Consider the following 13,699-nt stretch of genomic DNA (forward strand, 5'->3'; position numbering starts at 1 on the left):
GCTGTCTAGTGTGTAAACTCTCTAAATAAACGCTGTCTAGTTCGCATGCTCTCTACTAGAGGTCTGCGCGGGTCGGATTTTTCAGTCCCGCTCCTGCCCGCGCCCGCATTGTGTAGTCACGCTCCCACCCACGCCCGCAAAGAATTATGATTTTCAGTCCTGCTCCCGCCCGCACCCACAAAAAATTATGATTTTCAGTCCCGCTCCCGCCCGCACCTGCCATATTTTGTCCCGCTCCCGCCCGCAAATCCCGCATGATGCAGACGTTCGTGTTATTTCTCAGGAAAGTTCTTGTCTTGACACAGCGTGATGGTGCCCCGCCCCCTACTTTGAGTGGATTTGAGCATAAATATCTACAGCTCACGTTCATGTTTGTTATTATTTACCTTGTTTCTGAATTCAGCATGTAGTGTCTCTAATAATAATAATAATAATTAGTGCTGTCAAGCGATTAAAATATTTAATCGCGAATCACACATTTTTATCACATGAGAAACCATTGTAATTCTCTGATCAGCATAAAAAAGTGAATGGGCTTGCTTTGTACCAATGGTGTTTTTTTTTTATTGCAAAGCAGAGCTAGCAAGAGGAGTGAACTTCACTCTTCTTCCACTTCACTCAGTGAAGTGATTTACTGCTTGAGTTAGTCTACAACTCTAATCAGAGAGACAGGTTACACAGTGACGGTAGGCTTGACATGCTTGATTATAATATACACTATCATATTAACTTTAAGTTGTTCATTGATAAATATTGCATTGAATCTGATCTTTACTGTTTCATCTCACTTAACACATTTCGTACTTTTACACTTTTTCTGCCTGTTGATGCGTCACGCTGTCCAATCAGAGGCGGCCAAATTTGCATATTACAGGAAGGATTTCTGGGATAGCATTGAGTTTACAGACGCTGTCTTCTTAAAACTGAATAAATATTTTAAAAGAGCCAAATGAGCCAGTCTTTTGAACAGCTCTTTTCAAAGAACGGATCAAAAAGATGCGGATCCCATCAAAGAGCCATAAATCCCATCTCTACTAGTTTCAAAAGCTTATGAAAAACCTACATCATGTCACAGAGCGTTAATCTCGCGATAAAAAAAATTATCGCCGTTTAAATTGAGTCAAGTTAACGCGATAATAACGCGACATTTTTTACAGCAATAATAATAATAATAATAATAATAATAATAATAAAAGACAGGCGAGCATGTAATTCCATGTGGAAATTTGGTATATTTATTGTTCAGCCATACAAAATATTAGGCTAACCCAGTTTACATTTGTTAAGCATTTCTAACTAGAATATCCTATAGAATACCCTATAAGCATAGCATATATAAATGTTATAACAAAGCACAGTCCTAGCCGACAACAACAAAAAATCGACAGTATAGGCTACTGTAGACATTATAGGGCTATGGTTGCACATTTCTAAAACTATTTGGGCTTGAGCCTCCGTGCAAGTGTTAAACTCAATATAACATAGCTGACCTTGTTTGAATATGAATAAGAAAAATGAGAAAATCAAATGCAGGTAAACGAAACAGCTAAGCCTATTGCTTAGGATATCGGGTTCTTTGAACAGCTATGGAGAAACAGCAAATTGTTCACTGTTGAGGGCTTCAACATACTGCGCCTTTCCTCCAGTATGCGACCACATATGCTGAACGCGCGCTCGGATGGTGCGCTGGAACCTGGAATGGCCAGTACATGCCGTGCCAGTTTGGCAAGTGTGGGAAAGTCATAGCAATGATTTTTCCACCACAGCAGGATATCTTTAGATTGGTGTGATTCGGATCCAATAAGTTTCACTGTCAGATAATCATCAATCTCGGAGTTTACAGACTTCGATTCAGCACCCGTAGCACCGACATCCTCCCATTCCTCAAACTCACGAAAAGTGACCTTTTTAGGTGGAGGTGGCTCCGCGCTTTCATCAGTTTGGACATCAAACCCCAACTCCTCAGTCATCTCTTTCACAGCTTCCGTCACGTATTGGCTTTCATTTGCATTGATCATCCAAAGATGACGCAGCTTTGGAGTAAGGAAAGTTGCTACTTTATACAGCATGTCAATTCCATTTGGGACAAAGTGACTTGGTGACAGCAGTGCGTCTAGGCGTTGCGCACACGCAGATGCGATGACAGGTCTCTACATAAACGCTGTCTAGTGTGCATGCTCTCTACATAAACGCTGTCTAGTGTGCATGCTCTACATAAACGCTGTCTAGTGTGCATGCTCTCTACATAAACGCTGTCTAGTGTGCATGCTCTCTACATAAACGCTGTCTAGTGTGTATGCTCTCTACATAAACGCTGTCTAGTGTGCATGCTCTCTACATAAACGCTGTCTAGTGTGCATGCTCTCTACATAAATGCTGTCTAGTGTGCATGCTCTCTACATAAACGCTGTCTAGTGTGCATGCTCTCTACATAAACGCTGTCTAGTGTGTATACTGTACATAAACGCTGTCTAGTGTGTATACTGTACATAAACGCTGTCTAGTGTGTATACTCTCTACATAAACACTGTCTAGTGTGCATGCTCTCTACATAAACGCTGTCTAGTGTGCATGCTCTCTACATAAACGCTGTCTAGTGTGTATACTGTACATAAACGCTGTCTAGTGTGCATGCTCTCTACATAAACGCTGTCTAGTGTTGATTATCTCGTTTTTCTTATTCATATTCAAACAAGGTCAGCTATGTTATATTATTACACACTAGACAGCGTTTATGTAGAGAGCGTGCACACTAGACAGCGTTTATGTAGAGTATACACACTAGACAGCGTTTATGTAGAGTATACACACTAGACAGCGTTTATGTAGAGAGTATACACACTAGACAGCGTTTATGTAGAGAGTATACACACTAGACAGCGTTTATGTAGAGAGCATGCACACTAAACAACATTTATGTAGAGAGTATACACACTAGACAGCGTTTATGTAGGGAGCATGCACACTAGACAGTGTTTATGTAGAGAGTATACACACTAGACAGCGTTTATGTAGAGTATACACACTAGACAGCGTTTATGTAGAGAGCATGTAGAGTGTGTATACTCTCTACATAAATGCTGTCTAGTGTGCATGCTGTCTACATAAACGCTGTCTAGTGTGTATACTCTACATAAACGCTGTCTAGTGTGCATGCTCTCTACATAAACGCTGTCTAGTGTGTATACTCTCTACATAAACGCTGTCTAGTGTGTATGCTCTCTACATAAACGCTGGCTAGTGTGTATACTCTACATAAACGCTGTCTAGTGTGCATGCTCTCTACATAAACGCTGTCTAGTGTGTATGCTCTCTACATAAACGCTGGCTAGTGTGTATACTCTACATAAACGCTGTCTAGTGTGTATACTCTCTACATAAACGCTGTCTAGTGTGTATACTCTCTACATAAACGCTGGCTAGTGTGTATACTCTACATAAACGCTGTCTAGTGTGCATGCTCTCTACATAAACGCTGTCTAGTGTGTATACTCTCTACATAAACGCTGTCTAGTGTGCATACTCTCTACATAAACGCTGTCTAGTGTGCATACTCTCTACATAAACGCTGTCTAGTGTGCATACTCTCTACATAAACGCTGTCTAGTGTGCATGCTCTCTACATAAACGCTGTCTAGTGTGCATGCTCTCTACATAAACGCTGTCTAGTGTGCATGCTCTCTACATAAACGCTGTCTAGTGTGCATGCTCTCTACATAAACGCTGTCTAGTGTGCATGCTCTCTACATAAACGCTGTCTAGTGTGTATACTCTCTACATAAACGCTGTCTAGTGTGCATACTCTCTACATAAACGCTGTCTAGTGTGCATGCTCTCTACATAAACGCTGTCTAGTGTGTATACTCTATATAAACGCTGTCTAGTGTGCATGCTCTCTACATAAATGCTGTCTAATGTGCATGCTCTCTACATAAACGCTGTCTAGTGTGTATGCTCTCTACATAAACGCTGTCTAGTGTGCATGCTCTCTACATAAACGCTGTCTAGTCTGCATGCTCTCTACATAAATGCTGTCTAATGTGCATGCTCTCTACATAAACGCTGTCTAGTGTGTATGCTCTCTACATAAACGCTGTCTAGTGTGCATGCTCTCTACATAAATGCTGTCTAATGTGCATGCTCTCTACATAAACGCTGTCTAGTGTGTATACTCTCTACATAAACGCTGTCTAGTGTGTATACTCTCTACATAAACGCTGTCTAGTGTGTATACTCTACATAAACGCTGTCTAGTGTGTATACTCTCTACATAAACGCTGTCTAGTGTGTATACTCTCGACATAAACGCGGTCTAGTGTGTATACTCTCTACATAAACGCTGTCTAGTGTGTATACTCTCTACATAAACGCTGTCTAGTGTGCACGCTCTCTACATAAACGCTGTCTAGTGTGTATACTCTCTACATAAACGCTGTCTAGTGTGCACGCTCTCTACATAAACGCTGTCTAGTGTGTATACTCTCTACATAAACGCTGTCTAGTGTGTATACTCTCTACATAAACGCTGTCTAGTGTGTATACTCTCTACATAAACGCTGTCTAGTGTGTATACTCTCTACATAAACGCTGTCTAGTGTGTATACTCTTCATAAACACTGTCTAGTGTGTATGCTCTCTACATAAACGCTGTCTAGTGTGTATACTCTCTACATAAACGCTGTCTAGTGTGCATGCTCTCTACATAAACGCTGTCTAGTGTGCATGCTCTTTACATAAACGCTGTCTAGTGTGTATACTCTCTACATAAATGCTGTCTAGTGTGTATACTCTACATAAACGCTGTCTAGTGTGCATGCTCTCTACATAAACGATGTCTAGTGTGCATGCTCTCTACATAAACGCTGTCTAGTGTGCATGCTCTTTACATAAACATTGTCTAGTGTGTATACTCTCTACATAAATGCTGTCTAGTGTGTATACTCTCTACATAAACGCTGTCTAGTGTGTATACTCTCTACATAAATGCTGTCTAGTGTGTATACTCTCTACATAAACGCTGTCTAGTGTGCATACTCTCTACATAAACGCTGTCTAGTGTGCACGCTCTCTAAGTAAATGCTGTCTAGTGTGTATACTCTCTACATAAACGCTGTCTAGTGTGTATACTCTCTACATAAATGCTGTCTAGTGTGTATACTCTCTACATAAACGCTGTCTAGTGTGTATACTCTCTACATAAATGCTGTCTAGTGTGTATACTCTCTACATAAACGCTGTCTAGTGTGTATACTCTCTACATAAACACTAGTGTGTATGCTCTCTACATAAACGCTGTCTAGTGTGCATGCTCTCTACATAAACGCTGTCTAGTGTGTATGCTCTCTACATAAAGGCTGTCTAGTGTGCATGCTCTTTACATAAACGCTGTCTAGTGTGTATACTCTCTACATAAACACTAGTGTGTATGCTCTCTACATAAACGCTGTCTAGTGTGCATGCTCTCTACATAAACGCTGTCTAGTGTGCATGCTCTCTACATAAACGCTGTCTAGTGTGCATGCTCTTTACATAAACGCTGTCTAGTGTGCATGCTCTCTACATAAACGCTGTCTAGTGTGTATGCTCTCTACATAAACGCTGTCTAGTGTGCATGCTCTTTACATAAATGCTGTCTAGTGTGTATACTCTCTACATAAACACTAGTGTGTATGCTCTCTACATAAACGCTGTCTAGTGTGTATACTCTCTACATAAACACTAGTGTGTATGCTCTCTACATAAACGCTGTCTAGTGTGCATGCTCTCTACATAAACGCTGTCTAGTGTGTATACTCTCTACATAAACGCTGTCTAGTGTGTATACTCTCTACATAAACACTAGTGTGTATACTCTCTCCATAAACGCTGTCTAGTGTGTATACTCTCTACATAAACGCTGTCTAGTGTGCATGCTCTCTACATAAACGCTGTCTAGTGTGTATGCTCTCTACATAAACGCTGTCTAGTGTGCATGCTCTTTACATAAACGCTGTCTAGTGTGTATACTCTCTACATAAACGCTGTCTAGTGTGTATGCTCTCTACATAAACGCTGTCTAGTGTGCATGCTCTTTACATAAATGCTGTCTAGTGTGTATACTCTCTACATAAACGCTGTCTAGTGTGTATACTCTCTACATAAATGCTGTCTAGTGTGCATGCTCTCTACATAAACGCTGTCTAGTGTGTATACTCTACATAAACGCTGTCTAGTGTGTATACTCTCTACATAAACGCTGTCTAGTGTGTATACTCTACATAAACGCTGTCTAGTGTGCATACTCTCTACATAAACGCTGTCTAGTGTGTATACTGTCTACATAAACGCTGTCTAGTGTGTATACTCTCTACATAAACACTGTCTAGTGTGCATGCTCTCTACATAAACGCTGTCTAGTGTGTATACTCTACATAAACGCTGTCTAGTGTGTATACTGTCTACATAAACGCTGTCTAGTGTGTATACTCTCTACATAAACGCTGTCTAGTGTGTATACTGTACATAAACGCTGTCTAGTGTGTATACTCTACATAAACGCTGTCTAGTGTGTATACTCTCTACATAAACACTGTCTAGTGTGCATGCTCTCTACATAAACGCTGTCTAGTGTGCATGCTCTCTACATAAACGCTGTCTAGTGTGTATACTCTCTACATAAACGCTGTCTAGTGTGTATACTCTACATAAACGCTGTCTAGTGTGTATACTCTCTACATAAACGCTGTCTAGTGTGTATACTCTACATAAACGCTGTCTAGTGTGTATACTCTCTACATAAACGCTGTCTAGTGTGTATACTCTACATAAACGCTGTCTAGTGTGTATACTCTCTACATAAACGCTGTCTAGTGTGTATACTCTCTACATAAACGCTGTCTAGTGTGTATACTCTCTACATCAACGCTGTCTAGTGTGTATACTCTCTACATAAACGCTGTCTAGTTTGTATACTGTCTACATAAACGCTGTCTAGTGTGTATACTCTCTACACAGAGGCGATTCTTGAGTCTGTTGTGGCCCCAAGCAAAAATTTCCAGGGGGCCCTTCTGACCAGTGTTCATCACCAATATGTTATAAATAATCTGACACCAAATTTTTTTTAAATTCCAAATGTGAAAATACAATGGTAAAGTACAATAAAAACAATAAAAAACAAAATAAATAAGCCCTCAGGCCCCAACTCTCGGGGGCCCCTGGGCCAGGGGGCCCCAAGCAGTTGCCTGCCTTGCCTGTTCACAAGCTGCGCGTCTGTCTCTACATAAACGCTGTCTAGTGTGCATGCTCTCTACATAAACGCTGTCTAGTGTGTATACTCTACATAAACGCTGTCTAGTGTGTATACTCTCTACATAAACGCTGTCTAGTGTGCATACTCTCTACATAAATGCTGTCTAGTGTGCATGCTCTCTACATAAACGCTGTCTAGTGTGTATACTCTCTACATAAACGCTGTCTAGTGTGCATGCTCTCTACATAAACGCTGTCTAGTGTGTATACTCTCTACATAAACGCTGTCTAGTGTGCATGCTCTCTACATAAACGCTGTCTAGTGTGCATGCTCTCTACATAAACGCTGTCTAGTGTGCATGCTCTCTACATAAATGCTGTCTAGTGTGTATACTCTCTACATAAACGCTGTCTAGTGTGCATGCTCTTTACATAAATGCTGTCTAGTGTGTATACTCTCTACATAAACGCTGTCTAGTGTGTATACTCTACATAAACGCTGTCTAGTGTGCATGCTCTCTACATAAATGCTGTCTAGTGTGTATACTCTCTACATAAACGCTGTCTAGTGTGCATACTCTCTACATAAACGCTGTCTAGTGTGTATACTCTACATAAACGCTGTCTAGTGTGTATACTCTCTACATAAACGCTGTCTAGTGTGTATACTCTACATAAACGCTGTCTAGTGTGTATACTCTCTACATAAACGCTGTCTAGTGTGTATACTGTCTACATAAACGCTGTCTAGTGTGCATGCTCTCTACATAAACGCTGTCTAGTGTGTATACTCTCTACATAAACGCTGTCTAGTGTGCATACTCTCTACATAAACGCTGTCTAGTGTGCACGCTCTCTAAGTAAATGCTGTCTAGTGTGTATACTCTCTACATAAACGCTGTCTAGTGTGTATACTCTCTACATAAACACTAGTGTGTATGCTCTCTACATAAACGCTGTCTAGTGTGTATACTCTCTACATAAACGCTGTCTAGTGTGTATACTCTCTACATAAACGCTGTCTAGTGTGCATGCTCTCTACATAAACGCTGTCTAGTGTGTATGCTCTCTACATAAACGCTGTCTAGTGTGCATGCTCTTTACATAAACGCTGTCTAGTGTGTATACTCTCTACATAAACGCTGTCTAGTGTGTATGCTCTCTACATAAACGCTGTCTAGTGTGCATGCTCTTTACATAAATGCTGTCTATTGTGTATACTCTCTACATAAACGCTGTCTAGTGTGTATACTCTCTACATAAATGCTGTCTAGTGTGTATACTCTCTACATAAACGCTGTCTAGTGTGTATACTCTCTACATAAACACTAGTGTGTATACTCTCTACATAAACGCTGTCTAGTGTGTATGCTCTCTACATAAACGCTGTCTAGTGTGTATACTCTCTACATAAATGCTGTCTAGTGTGTATACTCTCTACATAAACGCTGTCTAGTGTGTATACTCTCTACATAAACGCTGTCTAGTGTGTATACTCTCTACATAAACACTAGTGTGCATGCTCTCTACATAAACGCTGTCTAGTGTGTATACTCTCGACATAAACGCTGTCTAGTGTGTATACTCTCTTCATAAACACTAGTGTGTATGCTCTTTACATAAATGCTGTCTAGTGTGTATACTCTCTACATAAACGCTGTCTAGTGTGTATACTCTCTACATAAACGCTGTCTAGTGTGTATACTCTCTACATAAATGCTGTCTAGTGTGTATACTCTCTACATAAACGCTGTCTAGTGTGTATACTCTCTACATAAACACTAGTGTGCATGCTCTCTACATAAACGCTGTCTAGTGTGTATACTCTCTACATAAACGCTGTCTAGTGTGTATACTCTCTACATAAACGCTGTCTAGTGTGTATACTCTACATAAACGCTGTCGTGTGTATACTCTCTACATAAACGCTGTCTAGTGTGCATGCTCTCTACATAAACGCTGTCTAGTGTGTATACTCTACATAAACGCTGTCTAGTGTGTATACTCTCTACATAAACGCTGTCTAGTGTGTATACTCTACATAAACGCTGTCTAGTGTGTATACTGTCTACATAAACGCTGTCTAGTGTGTATAGTCTCTACATAAACGCTGTCTAGTGTGTATACTGTCTACATAAACGCTGTCTAGTGTGTATACTCTCTACATAAACGCTGTCTAGTGTGTATACTGTCTACATAAACGCTGTCTAGTGTGTATACTCTCTACATAAACGCTGTCTAGTGTGTATACTGTCTACATAAACGCTGTCTAGTGTGTATACTCTACATAAACGCTGTCTAGTGTGTATACTGTCTACATAAACGCTGTCTAGTGTGTATACTCTCTACATAAACACTGTCTAGTGTGCATGCTCTCTACATAAACGCTGTCTAGTGTGTTTACTCTACATAAACGCTGTCTAGTGTGTATACTGTCTACATAAACGCTGTCTAGTGTGTATACTCTACATAAACGCTGTCTAGTGTGTATACTGTCTACATAAACGCTGTCTAGTGTGTATACTCTCTACATAAACGCTGTCTAGTGTGTATACTGTCTACATAAACGCTGTCTAGTGTGCATGCTCTCTACATAAACGCTGTCTAGTGTGCATGCTCTCTACATAAACGCTGTCTAGTGTGCATGCTCTTTACATAAACGCTGTCTAGTGTGTATACTCTCTACATAAACGCTGTCTAGTGTGTATACTCTACATAAACGCTGTCTAGTGTGCATGCTCTCTACATAAATGCTGTCTAGTGTGTATACTCTCTACATAAACGCTGTCTAGTGTGCATGCTCTTTACATAAATGCTGTCTAGTGTGTATACTCTCTACATAAACGCTGTCTAGTGTGTATACTCTACATAAACGCTGTCTAGTGTGCATGCTCTATACATAAATGCTGTCTAGTGTGTATACTCTCTACATAAACGCTGTCTAGTGTGTATACTCTCTACATAAACGCTGTCTAGTGTGTATACTCTACATAAACGCTGTCTAGTGTGCATGCTCTCTACATAAACGCTGTCTAGTGTGTATACTCTCTACATAAACGCTGTCTAGTGTGCATACTCTCTACATAAACGCTGTCTAGTGTGCACGCTCTCTAAGTAAATGCTGTCTAGTGTGTATACTCTCTACATAAACGCTGTCTAGTGTGTATACTCTCTACATAAACACTAGTGTGTATGCTCTCTACATAAACGCTGTCTAGTGTGTATACTCTCTACATAAACGCTGTCTAGTGTGTATACTCTCTACATAAACGCTGTCTAGTGTGCATGCTCTCTACATAAACGCTGTCTAGTGTGTATGCTCTCTACATAAACGCTGTCTAGTGTGCATGCTCTTTACATAAACGCTGTCTAGTGTGTATACTCTCTACATAAATGCTGTCTAGTGTGTATACTCTCTACATAAACGCTGTCTAGTGTGTATACTCTCTACATAAACACTAGTGTGTATGCTCTCTACATAAACGCTGTCTAGTGTGTATACTCTCTACATAAATGCTGTCTAGTGTGTATACTCTCTACATAAATGCTGTCTAGTGTGTATACTCTCTACATAAACGCTGTCTAGTGTGTATACTCTCTACATAAACACTAGTGTGCATGCTCTCTACATAAACGCTGTCTAGTGTGTATACTCTCTACATAAACGCTGTCTAGTGTGTATACTCTCTACATAAACGCTGTCTAGTGTGTATACTCTCTACATAAACACTAGTGTGCATGCTCTCTACATAAACGCTGTCTAGTGTGTATACTCTCTACATAAACGCTGTCTAGTGTGTATACTCTCTACATAAACACTAGTGTGTATGCTCTTTACATAAATGCTGTCTAGTGTGTATACTCTCTACATAAACGCTGTCTAGTGTGTATACTCTCTACATAAATGCTGTCTAGTGTGTATACTCTCTACATAAACGCTGTCTAGTGTGTATACTCTCTACATAAACACTAGTGTGCATGCTCTCTACATAAACGCTGTCTAGTGTGTATACTCTCTACATAAACGCTGTCTAGTGTGTATACTCTCTACATAAACGCTGTCTAGTGTGTATACTCTACATAAACGCTGTCGTGTGTATACTCTCTACATAAACGCTGTCTAGTGTGCATGCTCTCTACATAAACGCTGTCTAGTGTGTATACTCTACATAAACGCTGTCTAGTGTGTATACTCTCTACATAAATGCTGTCTAGTGTGTATACTCTACATAAACGCTGTCTAGTGTGTATACTGTCTACATAAACGCTGTCTAGTGTGTATACTCTCTACATAAACGCTGTCTAGTGTGTATACTGTCTACATAAACGCTGTCTAGTGTGTATACTCTCTACATAAACGCTGTCTAGTGTGTATACTGTCTACATAAACGCTGTCTAGTGTGTATACTCTCTACATAAACGCTGTCTAGTGTGTATACTGTCTACATAAACGCTGTCTAGTGTGTATACTGTCTACATAAACGCTGTCTAGTGTGTATACTCTACATAAACGCTGTCTAGTGTGTATACTGTCTACATAAACGCTGTCTAGTGTGTATACTCTACATAAACACTGTCTAGTGTGCATGCTCTCTACATAAACGCTGTCTAGTGTGTTTACTCTACATAAACGCTGTCTAGTGTGTATACTGTCTACATAAACGCTGTCTAGTGTGTATACTCTACATAAACGCTGTCTAGTGTGTATACTGTCTACATAAACGCTGTCTAGTGTGTATACTCTCTACATAAACGCTGTCTAGTGTGTATACTGTCTACATAAACGCTGTCTAGTGTGTATACTCTCTACATAAACGCTGTCTAGTGTGTATACTGTCTACATAAACGCTGTCTAGTGTGTATACTCTCTACATAAACGCTGTCTAGTGTGTATACTGTCTACATAAACGCTGTCTAGTGTGTATACTCTACATAAACGCTGTCTAGTGTGTATACTGTCTACATAAACGCTGTCTAGTGTGTATACTCTCTACATAAACGCTGTCTAGTGTGTATACTGTACATAAACGCTGTCTAGTGTGTATACTCTACATAAACGCTGTCTAGTGTGTATACTCTCTACATAAATGCTGTCTAGTGTGTATACTCTACATAAACGCTGTCTAGTGTGTATACTCTCTACATAAACGCTGTCTAGTGTGCATGCTCTCTACATAAACGCTGTCTAGTGTGCATGCTCTCTACATAAACGCTGTCTAGTGTGTATACTCTCTACATAAACGCTGTCTAGTGTGTATACTCTACATAAACGCTGTCTAGTGTGTATACTCTCTACATAAACGCTGTCTAGTGTGTATACTCTACATAAACGCTGTCTAGTGTGTATACTCTCTACATAAACGCTGTCTAGTGTGTATACTCTCTACATAAACGCTGTCTAGTTTGTATACTGTCTACATAATCGCTGTCTAGTGTGTATACTCTCTACACAGAGGCGATTCTTGAGTCTGTTGTGGCCCCAAGCAAAAATTTCCAGGGGGCCCTTCTGACCAGTGTTCATCACCAATATGTTATAAATAATCTGACACCAAATTTTTTTTAAATTCCAAATGTGAAAATACAATGGTAAAGTACAATAAAAACAATAAAAAACAAAATAAATAAGCCCTCAGGCCCCAACTCTCGGGGGCCCCTGGGCCAGGGGGCCCCAAGCAGTTGCCTGCCTTGCCTGTTCACAAGCTGCGCGTCTGTCTCTACATAAACGCTGTCTAGTGTGCATGCTCTCTACATAAACGCTGTCTAGTGTGTATACTCTACATAAACGCTGTCTAGTGTGTATACTCTCTACATAAACGCTGTCTAGTGTGCATACTCTCTACATAAATGCTGTCTAGTGTGCATGCTCTCTACATCAACGCTGTCTAGTGTGTATACTCTCTACATAAACGCTGTCTAGTGTGCATGCTCTCTACATAAACGCTGTCTAGTGTGTATACTCTCTACATAAACGCTGTCTAGTGTGCATGCTCTCTACATAAACGCTGTCTAGTGTGCATGCTCTCTACATAAACGCTGTCTAGTGTGCATGCTCTTTACATAAACGCTGTCTAGTGTGTATACTCTCTACATAAACGCTGTCTAGTGTGTATACTCTACATAAACGCTGTCTAGTGTGCATGCTCTCTACATAAATGCTGTCTAGTGTGTATGCTCTCTACATAAACGCTGTCTAGTGTGTATACTCTCTACATAAACGCTGTCTAGTGTGTATACTCTACATAAACGCTGTCTAGTGTGCATGCTCTCTACATCAACGCTGTCTAGTGTGTATACTCTACATAAACGCTGTCTAGGTGTGCATGCTCTCTACATAAACGCTGTCTAGTGTGTATACTCTCTACATAATCGCTGTCTAGTGTGCATACTCTACATAAACGCTGTCTATTGTGCATGCTCTCTACATAAATGCTGTCTAGTGTGTATACTCTCTACAGAAACGCTGTCTAGTGTG

The sequence above is a fragment of the Neoarius graeffei genome, chromosome 15 (assembly GCF_027579695.1).
Source record: "Neoarius graeffei isolate fNeoGra1 chromosome 15, fNeoGra1.pri, whole genome shotgun sequence".
NCBI lineage: Eukaryota > Metazoa > Chordata > Actinopteri > Siluriformes > Ariidae > Neoarius > Neoarius graeffei.